The sequence below is a fragment of the Eupeodes corollae genome, chromosome 3 (assembly GCF_945859685.1).
Source record: "Eupeodes corollae chromosome 3, idEupCoro1.1, whole genome shotgun sequence".
Classification (NCBI taxonomy): Eukaryota; Metazoa; Arthropoda; class Insecta; order Diptera; family Syrphidae; genus Eupeodes; species Eupeodes corollae.
This window is the reverse complement of record NC_079149.1, coordinates 53,910,191-53,920,956: the sequence shown is the minus strand read 5'-3', so window position 1 is coordinate 53,920,956 and position 10,766 is coordinate 53,910,191. Positions and strand designations below refer to the sequence as shown.

At 32.3% G+C, this 10,766-nt stretch overlaps 1 protein-coding gene across 4 annotated transcripts in view; it reads left to right on the top strand.

Annotated features, from left to right (window-relative positions):
• The first annotated feature begins 232 nt into the window (after positions 1 to 232).
• LOC129952103 (kazrin) overlaps positions 233 to 10,766 on the top strand; it is a 239,541-nt gene continuing 229,007 nt past the window's right edge. For all 4 annotated transcript variants that reach the window (XM_056064536.1, XM_056064535.1, XM_056064538.1 and 1 more), the window contains exon 1: positions 233 to 1,730. The gene's annotated coding sequence lies outside the window, so the exon portion shown is untranslated. The remainder of the gene's footprint in view (positions 1,731 to 10,766) is intronic.

Genomic DNA, 10,766 nt, shown 5'->3' with positions numbered 1-10,766 from the left:
CGAAATTTATTTTTTTATTTTTGTGCAGCAGAACCAGCAGTGGCAGTAGCAGCAGTCAATTCACACGTTTCTCTCACTTACACAAAGAAATAAAACATACTAATAAAAAAAAAGAAAATATGAGCACATGCGCAAAACACCCTATGCGTTTTTGTTATGGGGGTGGAAAGCTTTCCGCATTTATTGTGACCAGAGAGCGAGAGTCGTTCGTAGATAGTTTTTTGTTTTACATACAGCAACAGCAGCAGTTCGGTGAGTGTTCTCCGTATTTGGGTGCGGGTTAGGCGCACAGAGAAAAATAAACTTTTCACTGAATTATTTCACAACACGCACTCAAAATTCCAGTCGCAGTCTCAGTTTTTCTTCAGTATCTTCAGTCTACCGAGTGTCGCGATAAAGTGCGTTTCGATTTATACCTATCTACATTGATATTGTTTTTGAGTGAAGCCCTCTTTTGTGTCCGCAGATAGAACGATTAACGTCCGCTAGAATTTCCATTTCAACAAAAAAGCAAAACAAATTCGATTGACAAACAAAATTAATTAATTAAAATATCTTTCAGTTAACCCTCCTATACAGTGAGTGTGATTAAAATTCGTCCATCACATCAATAAGGACTTTCTCAAGGAGAGAAGAAAAAACCAAGAAAGAAAAAAAAAACAAATGAACAAGAAAAAAGTTCCTCCCTTGAAATAATTTTTGTTTGCTTTTTATTTTATTTCTGCTCGATAATTGAGTTTTGCGTTGGTTTTTGTTGACGATATTCGAATTCGAAGAGATGGAAGAAGTTGTGGTCGCGAATCAATCTCTTAACACAGATACCTATATATCCTTATAAGTTAAAAAGGAGCAGATCCTTAACTTCTTCGGGTAGAAGAGTAATCCTACAAACCAAAATCGATTTGTGTTAGATTTCTTTTTTTTTGTTTGAAAGTTTTACCATACATCTAAAGGATTGTATATTTATATCTATACATTTTACCATTTTGTATCTCAAAGTGAAATAAATTGAATATCTTATTTATGCCTTTTGCATAAAATACCAACCTGCTGGTGTATATTTTTGTTGTTGTTTTGTTGTGTGGTGCAGTTTTTCTATTTTCTTCTTGCGTCCTTTCATAAAGCCTGATTTTACACCCCCAACCAACCCAAAAAAAATGTGTAAAAGTGTATAAGTGTTTGTGTTTATGTGATTGTGTGTGTGTGTGAAGTAAGAGATCCTTTTAGTGGTGAAACAAGGGTGGTGGTCTAGGTCTAGTAAAGCAGAGAAAGGGGAAATACAACAAAAAGAAAAAAGAATACAAAAAATAAATATATAAAATAAAGTGCAAACACTACACTCTGAGAGAAGGAAGGCTGCAAAAAGTACAACATCACACGTAGATACATTCGGTGGCCCTACACAACGCTTGGCTCGTCAAGCATAGGCAAAGGCAAAGGCAAAACCAAAAGCAATAGCAAACGCAAAAGCAACGAACCAACAAAAATATTATCGAGCTACAACAACCCTCTTGTTCGACAAAAGAGGGTGTGTAGAGGGCGCTGCTGTGTTGCTTCTGCAACGACTAGTTAAAGCTATTGCCATATATGTAGCTCTTCAACCCCGAACTCATTTTGTGGATTACCAACAATTTTTCATATATTTCGTTGTTTTTTTTTTGTATTAATTTTGTTTTGCTTCCTCATACACATCCGTTGGATGAAATATTTCGAATGCTGTACCGAATGATGTAAGTGCTGATATATATTATTTTTGTATTATATTTTTCTATATTCATATAAATAGTACTATATTTTATATTTATAAAAAAAAACAGATAAATTGTTGAATTTTATTTTTGTGTTTGGTTTGTTTGGCGAATATGTTAAGTGCGACAAATTAATTAATTAACATGGAAGTTAATTTTGAAAGTTGGTCATTCTCAGGGCATTGTTTCGTTTGCAGTCAGTTTTATTACTATTTTTTTGAATATATAAAAATAACATGAGATATAGGATCAGACATTTTTGCGTGTTGTGTGACGACACAAAAAACAAAAAAAAACACCCCCACTATCAAATACAACAAAAACGATGACTATAAAGTTGTTTTGTTATTAATTTAAATTGAGTAAGGTATGCGTGAAATTTTGTATCTATATACATTTTGATTGCTATAGGTGGTAGGTAGGGAGGTTATGACTTATGAAGTTATGAGCAATGTAAGGGCAGCGGGTCAGATATTTTTTTTTACTCACTATTTCAAGTTTATTTAAGTCTGCGAGACTGGAATGACTCAGAGGTTATTATGTGTACAGATGTACATATATACCAACAATTATGATGTCTATCCTTCTTTTGTTGTTGTTCTTATTTTTTAAGTTGTTTCTGTAAGGTGAATGAATTTTTAAGGTGGGTGCTGAGATGAATATTTATATAGATAGGCCTTCATATAGTGCTATCAGGTTCAGTATATGTTTGGTCTTTATTTTTGTTTTGTTTTGTTTGGGTAGGTATAGGTATCTTTTGTTATATACTTTTATATAGATAAGGATTATCTTGGATTGTTTGTAAAGTAATTGAATGAAATTAGGGCTTTGTTAAATGAGCTTATCTGTTATTTTGGCACAAATAGGTTGGTATACCTTACTATGTCTATTTAGATAAATAAACAGGTCAAATAAAAATTGTAAATGAGATTATACTTAGGTATACCCACTAGTTATAAAATGGGAAAATTAGTTATGGTTTTAGAATCTATAGATTGTAGGCCAGGGCGGTGTGTATGTGAGTATTGAGTAGGTAGGTAGGTCTAACTGACATTATCAGTAAAATTGTTTTATTTTTGGGCTTTTTCTAAATATAATCATTTCTTTATAAATAAACAGCATCAATAATAATTTACATATGTATGATTGAAACAGATTTTTATTTTTCATATTTCTTACGGTTAGGTTGATTCGAATTCGAATCCTAGAAAAGAGGCTGGAATGCGATCTACACTGATAACTTCTCATCCCGTCTGTCGATTTGTCTTGCTTAAAAGTTTGTAGGTTTGTGTGTTTGAAGAAAATTAATTTGAAGTCGATCTCTTCTATTGTTCACGAGATAACGAGAACCGAACATCAATTTTTACCAAATTTGCGTACTATGTTTTGTAGATTTTATTTTCTTTATCAAAAAATGGACTGTTAGATTTTTATAAAGAATTTACTGAATGTCAAAAACAATATTTTCTGTGAAACAAAATTAGTTTGAAGCCATAATCTCAAAGTTTTGAAAACATATTTGAGTCGAAAACAATTTTTACCAACTTTTAGTATTGTTTTTTTTTTAATCTGTCAGTTCGATTTTTCTCAAAATTTTACCAGATTTTATAAAGGTTATTCTTCGTCCCATGCAATCATTTTGGAGATAAAATCATATTTTGTTCGTAAAATTTTTGAGGTGAAAAATATTTTTTTTCAGTTTTTTCAATATAAAAAAACAGTTATTTTGAATTTTTTTCCAAAAATATATACTTGTTTGGTATCACGTTACAATATAAATTTGTTTTTGTTGTTTCGTGAGATATTTTTTGAAATGTTCACCTTTTTTTAAATTGCTATTGTAAAAAAGCCACCGACGCAATTTTTTGGAGAGTCCTTATAGCATTATTAACTATATAATAAAATGTATTTGATATGGATATTTCTACTGGTTCTTGAGCTATAGACGACGAAAAAACGACGCGACACTACGGACGAACCAACGTAGTTACACACGTACGCACAGACATCTCTCTAAAAAATTTTTATTTCGACTCTAGGACCTTCAAATTGAAACGTCGGGAAATGTCAAAATTTTCAATCCGACAAACCGGACCTATTACAATACCTTCCTATGGAAGTTAATATGAAAATATCAGTGTGGGTCGCATTTCCACCTCTTTTTTTAGGTAGAGTTTTTCATTTGTTTTAAAAAAGCTGTCAATTAGATATGTAGTTCTTAAAATTTTACTAAATATAAACTAAATCAATTAAATTTAATAAGTAATTTTGGACAAGGTATTTGAGGCCCATTTATTTAGGCTAAAAAGTTAATTTATCCAATTTTTAACGATTTTAACATCTTACTATCTTTCAATAAGTTGCTTAAGTTAAGATCACTAAATCGCTACCTTAACGTTTAGCAATTTGCTAAACCCATATGACATCTGCGAAATTATTCTTATAAGAGTAGTGGATGAGATGGTAAAGTAAAAAGTTGGGAAATCCAATTAATTGGTCCGGTTAAGCGTAGTTGCTCTGTTTATTTTCGCGAACTGTCACTTTTAAGACATGTTTGAATGCTGCTTTTTTATAAAAAATAATAAGCAATTTACTAGTCACCAAAGGTTTAAAATTTTGTAGTCCCTTAGTAAGTTTCTAAATATTAAGCAATTAAGCAAAAACTACTAAATTATTTAACCGTTAAAAATACCTTCTATAAAATTTTGAGCCATTGTTTTTAATATTTTGTACATTTTTTTTAGAAAAATCCAATTACCGATTAAATGCAATTAAAAACTTAAAAAAAAACGAAAACCTTCAATAACAGCTAAGAACCGAAAGACAATAGTTTTCGGCTAAAGTGTCTTAAGAACAAAGAAAGATATTGACTTCAAACTTTTTTATATCTAAGGGGTCAGTTATAGCTAGTATTGATCATTAAAAATGTTGGTTCGAGATTTCAAAGCAACCAAGAGAATCAAATTTGTTGTGTTAAAGATGTGTTCTACTCAAAAAATACACTTTTCAAGGCAGAACTTTTTCTTGGTTCGCTGTTAATTTTTCAATGATGCTATCGATTTCAATGGTTGGTTATTCCATATCTCGGTACATAGTCATTGCACTGAAAGCGTTCCATTTTCTTTGCATTTCTACCTGTCAGTTTTCCTTTGAATGATCAACTCTAACCCCAAATGCTTTATTCCAATCGGGAAATGCTACATTCGCATCAGGAATTTGTTTCCAATGACAAGAAGTATCAATGAAAGCTATAATAAACCTGTCAAAAAAAATCCCATGATTGGTCACCATAATAAAAACCAATGATAGCTTATTGGTTGAGGCCCAGGTCCGCCCCGGACTGTAGCGCCACCTTAAGTAAGTAAGTAAGTAAGATAGCTATAAATGGCTTTTAGAAATATCGACGAATGGGAAGTTATCAGTGCGTGTCCGATCCCAGCATCCATTTAGTAGTTTTTTTTTTTGAAAGTTTTTATTTATTTAAAAACAACTGTCAATTGGATTTATCTTTACAACATGTAAAAAGTTTAGAGTCTTTCACTTTTCCGAAGAATTTTGAGTCAGAAATCAATTTTTAGTGGAAGATTTTTTTAAACTTTAAAGCTAGATATTCAGATAAGTTTTATGGGAGATCCATTGTAGTACTCGCCTATTTGATTATACGAGTTGTCCCACAATTTTCGTGTTATTCAAAAAAGATACACTTATGAGGTAATTTTCACCTTCAGGCTTCTTTTTCCAGTTATAACGTTGCGTATTGTTTTTGAATCGTTTCTTAAATTGGCTCTTACTTAAAAATACGGTCGTTTTTTGTGGTTAAGGCTGTGCACACTTTAAAATTTGCAACGTTTTGTGAATTTTAAGGTTATGTGATAATTATGGGCTATTTCTACATTTTATTCGTTGAAGAATTTTTGAATCGGGAAAATTAGTTCAATTTTAATTAACAACCCTAGTTTATCGTTTTTGAAATAAATTTGTATTTCAACAAACAAAAAGTTTTCCGTTGATCTCCAATGCACGTAAAAATTATATTCTCATACATAAAAGTAATAGAAAATATAGCATAAGCCGTAACAAACTCACCAGATAACAACGAGACGACTCGACGCTATAAAGCCATTACCGCAAACCATATATTCATATAAGTCGGTATGTTCCCTGTTTTGTTTTAACACCACCATTTGTATCTCTTAGCTTAAAAAGTTGTGCCTTTAGATGGCGATGATGGCGTTGGAAAATATTATGCTTTCGTCATTTTGAATGAATAAAACACATTCACAAATTAAAGGATATGTTTCTGTTTGTACTTCTCAGACCAAAAGCCATTTATTTAATTTTTTTTATGGGTCTACGTTCTATGTCTACCAAAAATGTACCTGATGTCGGTACGTACATAAGATTGCTGAGAAAAAAAAGTTTTAAAACAAATTATTTTTCAAACAAAATTCCTCTGTTGACACAATATTAATTGGTTCTGAAATTCTGATGTAAACCTACTATGTACACATTTATAGAAGTATGTTTTATATCCGCAAGGCTTGAAGCTTGATGTGAGGACTAATTGCATCCGTACGCGTTGTGAAATTTATATTTCGCTTTTTTTTTGATGTTCTGTTTTTGTTCCTTCAGGTACGTGATCACTTTCGTAGAATATTGGCTTAATTAACCTCGTAATCAATCACGTTAGATAACCAAATATCAAGAGCTAGCGTATAGGTACCTAGTTACCTATGTTTCTTCTGGGGTGTATAGTAACTCAAAGAACAGCGCAGCGACTTCTAAAAGACTAAATCGTGTGTTTTGAAACACGAGAATCCTTTCAACAGATACATATACCAGCTTGCATGTTTAGGTATTTTCCATTAACGAAATGCAGACATGCCAACAGAAAACTCACGACTCGCAATTAAGATATCCTTGGCGGCGCTCCTTCCAGCCATAAAAGAGAGGTCCTATCGATTACGTTGCGTTCTTCTATATACTTATACACCGTTTTCTTGTTATTATGATTATTTTTATACATACTTATTTGTATGTACCTACCTACAAAGGTATTGTTGTCTTATGAAATTAGGCGACGACAACGACAAAGATAGCGCCACAAACAACCGCATCGGTGTACATTGTCGTCGTGCGTCGGTCGTTGGTTTTGATTAAGTAATTGGTGGGGACCTTTGACATTTAATAAATTATAACGAACTTTGTTTCGTTTCAAAAGAAGCTATATACACACATACATACGAGTATATGGACCTTGAGAAATTTATTAAGGAATTTTTATGCACCTTCTTTTTCATTAAGTTTTTTCTATCGAAATGGGATTTTTTGTCTTTTGAAGAAATATAGCTTTAGAAGTTCCTAGCAATCAATTTTCGTATAAGAATATGCTTTAGAGCTATTCGAAAATATATATAGAATGTCTATTTATAATAATTGGAAAAACGATATAAACATTAGGTTTGAGCTGGTTCTGGGCAATTCCCAAAATAAAAGTTATGAAATGTCAGGGTGTGCAGGCTTCAGCCGAAATGATGCCTATTCAAGTCAACATCATCAAAATGTGGAGCTGGGAACAGTATACAACAATTTGTTATGCTGTAGAATTTAAAGACAGTCAGATAGAGCATTGATTTTTTTAGGGATCTTAAGTTTTATATAAAGGATTACAAAGTTTTATTTTCACCAAAACAATCGGCTTAAAAAATCTAAATTTTAAGACTGTTACCAATTTCGTTTTAAGCGACAAAAATGTGGGTCAAGCTTCAATTAAAAACTAACACGGAAATTCTTAGAAGTGGATAGATGTCCGACATAAAGAACAAACATAACAAAATAATGTTTCACAATTATCAAGAAAAACAATTATTCCTTAAAAAGATACATAGTTTTTTTTGTTTCCACAAAAAACATCTACAAAAGTTTCTTATCAACTTTAACAATTAAAAAGTTTTAGGTCTTCAATATTTTTTAGTATATTTTTTAAAGTATTCTGAGATTTGTTTTGGTATGTTTATGAATTTTCTTTCTGGTTGGCTTACTCAAAATTCAACATATAATAATTTTAAATTACAAACTTTTATGCACAAATGGTTCTTAAACATTTTAATGGCTTTGAATTTCGTGAAAACTGAATGAAATATTGGTCTTTGTTTTTTTTCGAATTATGAAATTAGTAAATAATTGTTAGAAAGCAAATCAGAATAATTTTATTTCATACAAAATGTAATTAAATGTACACTGTGGCGTATGTGGAATATTCTTGAGTAGTCAGTAAGTAAAATTCTTATTGTTATTGTTTTAAAAGAAATATACTCAACACATTCTATTTATTACTTTATTTTACAAGGTGTTTTAAAAGTTTAACAAAATATTGAAAACAACATGTCGTGTGCGATGAACAAATTTTAAATCAATATATTTCTTAAAACTTGAGTCAAAAAACCTTTTCTTATCAGTTTCTTGTAGTTTTTATTGGTTTTCGTGGTTTTTAAAAAAAGATGTTAGCTGAATTTTTCTTAAAAAATTAACTAAATTTTAGCAACAACATTATGCATAAAATGGAATAAGTTTCATTTCAATATTGGTTTTTGTTACAGAGATTTTTAGTCAAAAACCAATTGTTAGCAATTTCAGTAGTATTTTTATGTTAACAACAAAATTGTGCATGAAATGAAATAATCTTGAAGTCCATACCTTCATTTATTCACATGATATCGAGAATCTAAAAAAAAAAACCAATTTTGTGTTTTACTTTTTTGAGATTTTAATATTTCTAAAAAAATTACTGTTTGATTTTTATTAAAAAACTATTTAACGTTAACCAACAAATTTGGTATAAGATGCAATTAGTTTAAAGCCAATATTTTAAATATTTGGCAATATATTCGAGTCGAAATTGTTAATGAAGGGGTTGGTGGAGTTGTGTTCTCTGAACGAGTCCCTCATTCAGCCTTCTTAATCATTGTAGAGTGCTTCATGCGGAACTCTTGGCGATAAAAGAAGTCTTGTCCTGGTTTAATGAAAACGTGATATCAACATCTGATATCGGAATTTTCTCACATATATAGTCCGAGCGCTATCTCTGGAGTCTGTCTTTACAAACTCTATAACAATCCATTCACCATTGCTAGGTGCCGGGTCATAGAGACATCCCAGGAAATTGTAACACAGATGTAAACTATTGCTAAGGCAATACGCTATGAAGAAAGCAAATGTCAAGTGGAATAACATAACCACGAAACACATCTTGCTCACAGTAGATTTAAAAGCGCTCAAGGTTTGATGGCATATAAGCTGGATAATAAATTTCATAACAGGGCACTGTCTAATAGAAAAGCACGTTAGGCGTATTCTTAAATGCCATTTGTAGAACCTGAACCAGAATGGATCTTATGTGATTTCGTTCTTAAATGTTGGTACGATTGATATTTCAATTGTATCTCGATGGTTGTGTTCGTTGAGTAGTAGTACATTTGGAATCATGTGTTTTCCATTGGCGAAAAAAAAATCAATCTGTTACTGTTGATATTATTTAGTTTTGTTAATGAAAATGGACTAACTGGAAAACAATAGAAAAGATAATTAATTTTGCTATGTTTCCACCAAAGGTTTATCTCAGTTTAACTAAATATTTTTGGTGTTTTCACAGCATAAGAAGATTTAAAAATGATAAATTTTAACAGCACTTTCTAAAATACAAATGGTGTTTCGATGTTTCTTATGAAGTGGAAGAGAGATAGTTTGATTCGTCTTAAACAAATAAGAACTGAATAGTTCAGCACCATATAAGTATATACTAAATACTCCATTTGCATTTTTTTTTTAATTTGATTAAAGGTTAGGTTAGGTCCTTACGAAATGTGAGAGGCTTACTATACCGATATGCTTTAGATCGTTAAAGAAGAATTCTCCTAGGTAATTCTTGCGTTTTCGACCTAGAGCAGGGCATGTGCAGAGAAAATGAAGAACCGTTTCTTCCTCGTCCATACAGCTTCTGCAAAAGTCATTTGAGAATACGCCTAGTCTCGTGGCGTGCTTTCCTATTAGACAGTGTCCGGTTATGACACCTATTATCGAGCTTGTATGCGATCTGCTAAGAGAGAGCAAGCACCTTGAACGTTTCAAATCCAGTGTTGGCCAGATGTTTTTTGTGGCTTGACACATAATGATGTTGTTCCACCTGGTGCCTGCCCTCCTCACAGCGTCTTGCATTAGCAGCAGTTTACAAGTAGCGATTGGTATGCCAGTACTTGCCAAACGTGGTAGGATGGGCTGTACTGTACCGTTCCTAGCGAGTTCATCTGCTTTACAGTTACCTGGAATGTCTCTATGGCCCGGCACCCACCAAAGGTGAATATTAAACTGTTGCGCCATCTCCATTAGAGATGATCGACAGTTATGGACTGTTATAGAGTTTGTAGAGACACAGTCCAGAGATTTGATAGCGGCCTGGCTGTCAGAGAAAATAAGGATATCAGATGTTGATATCACGTTTTTTTTGAGCCAAGACAAGACTTCCTTAATCGCCAAAAGTTCCGCCTGGAACACGCTACAATGATTGGGAAGGCGGAATGAGAGACTTAATTTCAGTCGTTCAGAGTACACACCTCCACCAACCCCTTCTTTGGTTTTTGACCCATCTGTGTAAAAATGGATTGACTCATCCTCCAAGAATGTCCTATCCTCCCAAAAAGATCTGGTAGGTATAGAAATCTGGAAATTTCTGTCGAATTGTAGTTGGGGGATGGTGTAGTCTGTGTGCTTTGAAATTGATTCTAAGTACCTTAGAATTACTGAGTGGCCAATGTTGTTGTTAGTCCACTGCGACTAAGTATTGAGGCGAATAGCAAAGCCTGCAGCTATTTGTTTGCTAAATATGTCAAGAAGTGTAAGGTAGAGCAAGGTGTACAATGCCACAGACGAGGTCGTGCGAATTTAATTAAAACAAAACAATATTTTTTGTACACAAACATGCAAATAAACAGACCATAATGCATTAATAAAAAACCAACTCCT